Source organism: Camelina sativa, chromosome 17, assembly GCF_030686135.1.
Source record: "Camelina sativa cultivar CO46 ecotype springtype chromosome 17, ASM3068613v1".
Classification (NCBI taxonomy): domain Eukaryota; kingdom Viridiplantae; phylum Streptophyta; class Magnoliopsida; order Brassicales; family Brassicaceae; genus Camelina; species Camelina sativa.
Window position 1 is genome coordinate 37,245,215 of NC_141896.1, and position 3,176 is coordinate 37,248,390.

The 3,176-nt window shown below is 41.3% G+C and overlaps 1 pseudogene; it reads left to right on the plus strand.

Moving 5' to 3' along the window:
• The first annotated feature begins 1,623 nt into the window (after positions 1–1,623).
• LOC147924824 (small nucleolar RNA R71) lies at positions 1,624–1,724 on the plus strand (annotated as a pseudogene).
• The last annotated feature ends 1,452 nt before the right edge of the window (positions 1,725–3,176 follow it).

Genomic DNA, 3,176 nt, shown 5'->3' on the forward strand with positions numbered 1-3,176 from the left:
AAATTCATACTCAAACCATCCACAGTCAGTGCTATTTGTCCTTTCTGCACATCTATGATTGCACCAGCTGTAGCTAAGAAAGATCTTCCTAAGATGAGAGGATCTTTAGGCTCTTGATCATACTTCAGCACCACAAAGTCAGTGGGAATCATGAAGTTGCCAACCTTAGCTGGAATATCCTCTAAAACACCTTCAGGAATTCTTCGGGAGCGATCAGCCAAGATAAGAGAAATCTGAGTTGGCTTGAATTCTGTCATCCCAAGTCTCATAGCAACAGAATATGGCATCAAGTTGATGCTAGAGCCAAGATCACAAAGTGAATGAGCAAACCTTCCTGTGAAGATAGAGCAATCAAGTACAAAGCTTCCAGGATCTGGTAACTTCTCTGCAGTCTTACATTGAATGATTGCACTCACTTCCTTAGATACAACCACCTCCTGCTTATTTTCCTTCTTCCTCTGAACAGGCTGGTTCAACAGAATTGCACTAACATCCTTAGTTAGCAAGGCTCCTTCCTCAGGGCTCAAACCATTTGATACCATTCTCTTAACATAGCGCTTAAGTGGTGGTGAAAGCGTCACAGCATCAATCAAAGGCATCTCAATCATCACCTTGTCCATCATTGCCTTGCATCTAGCTTCCTCCATCTCCTGCTTAGACTTTCGTGGCTTAGGAAAAGGCACCTTTGGCTTGTAGACCCTCTCAACTGCTGGAACCTGAGATTTTGCAGCTTCTGGTTCCGTCTGAGATGAGTGTCGATCGATGCCTAGGTGGTGTCAATCGACATTATCATCTGAAACCGAGAGTTTTGACGATTTCTCTTCTTTTTCTATAGAAGCAATTTCATCAATTTCTTCATCCCCCACTGATATGGCATTACAAGCATGTTTTGGATTTGACTCAGTTCTTCCAGGGAGAAAACCCTCTTGCCTTTTAACAGACCCATCAGTCTGTGCCACTTGACTCTCCAGCTTCTTGACATGAATATTCAAAGCTTCAAACTTCCCATTAAGATCAGTGTAGACATTGTCAAGCTTCCCATTGAAAGTCACTGTCATTTGCTCCTGACCTTGCAAAAGCTGCTCAAGCATAGCTTCCATCTTACTACTTTCAGCTGTTTTGGGAGGAGGGGACTGATATGAATTGTTGCCATAAGTCCTTGTGTACCCAGTGCCTTGTTGCTGCTGTTGATACTCTGGCTTGGAAGTGTAGCCTGAAAAGTTCCCACTGTAAGGCCAGTTGCCTTGCTGATTATTGAATCTCTGACCCTGATTTCCATAGACAAAGTTGACATCTGCTTCTTCATTCCACGTCTCAGGTTGTGGCTCAAATGTCTCAACTTCAGCAGCAAAGTGAACTGACTTCTTGCCCACAAGGAGATTATGCACTGAATCGAGCTTAGCATTAACAGAAGCTAGCTGGTTTGAATCATATCCTCCATGTAATCTCTTCCTTTCAGCATCTGCTCTCTTAGTACTATTGCTAGCAGCTAAGTTGTCAATCAAACATTCCGCATCTTCTGGAAGTCTTGTCTTGAAATTCCCATGACTTGCAGCATCTAAAGCCAACTGATACTCCCAATCACACCCTCTGAAGAAGATACTTAGCAAGTGAACCTTTGAGAAACCATGGTGTGGACAGTCCCTTTGGTAAGCCTTGAATCTCACCCATGCTGGTTTGAAAGCTTCATCTGGTCTTTGCTTGAAAGAAGACAGCTTGATTCTCAACTCATCTTACATGGCATCATCATAAAAGTAGTTGAGGAAGGCCACCTTGACGTCATGCCAGTTTTTCAATGATCCAGCTGGCAATTGTTTTAACCACTGAGATGCCTCTCTTGCAAGTGAGTAAGGGAAGAGTTTGCAGAAGATGTAGTCCTCAGTCACCCCATTAGCCTTGATGCTAGTCACCAGATCCTCAAAATGCTCAATGTGGTCCAAGGGCTTCTCATTGGGCAAAGCAGAGAAAGGTCTCTGCCCAACTAGTTTAAAGTACGCAGGTTTCAACTCAAAATCGTTCCTCTGGAATGGAGGAGGAACAATAGCAGACCGGTTCTCATACACCAGATCAGCCCGGTTGTAGTCAGCAATGGTCCTGATCAGATCCCGGTGTTGCTCGTGTCGTCGAACTGGGTTCTGTACGTGGTTGGCAGCTCCACGCACGTCTGCAGGTGGGTGTCGATCGATGCCACCTGGTTGGTGTCGATCGACACCAAGGTTTGGATCATCAACGACACCAGCTTGCTGGTTCACGACAGCCTGCTCGTTGACAACAGGTTCGGCAATCACATTGCCTTCAGCATCAATCTTTTGGCCTAGCTCATTGCGCAAGTGGCCCTCTTGATCCCTCAAAACACCAGCCTCATCACGCATCAGAATGATCGGATTAACCATCTTCAGAAACTTGGCTGCTTTTCTGTTCTCACGCTCAAGTTTTCCCAACTCTTGGTTTGAAAGCTGCAGAATTGGACCAGTCTTGTTGCTCCTTACTTAGGGATCAAATCCACAAAAACTCTAGATTCACACAATAGATTTAATAATCTTTTAATTATGCTAAACATAAATATTTTAATTAAATAGCAATGCAAAAACAGAAAATAAAGAGTTGTAAAATTCAGAAGGATTAAACGCTAGGCCTAGGGAAATTCTCAGGAAATCATGGAAAATCAGATCAATTAATTAACAAGCAGGATTCAACAATTAAGCACTGTTCTTGAACTCTAAACACAATTATAAAATAAATCAGTTCTCACTACAAATATTATCTAAGTTTTAAAACCAGAAAATCCAAATCTCTTTGCAAAATTCAAGTTAAAAACCAGCTTTAAAATCAGGTTTAGATAAGTTCACAAAATCACTAATTCAAATCTCTTTGCAAAAAGTAATTTTGCTCACCAAAGGTTTTAGTCAGGAAAATCAATTATATTCTCATATCAATTAATAATCCTAAGATCTAAATCCAGATGACTAATCAAAGATCTAGCATTAAGAACAACCTATGGTGAAGAACAAGAAAGATAATGAATCCTAAATAATAACAGATCTAATAATCCATGAAATCCCTAATGAGAAACCCTAAACCTAACAAGCAGATCTATTCAGACATAATTGCAAGAACACAAATCATGAATAAAATAGATAGCATTAAGAAAGAGATTAAAGAAGAAGTAAAGGAGT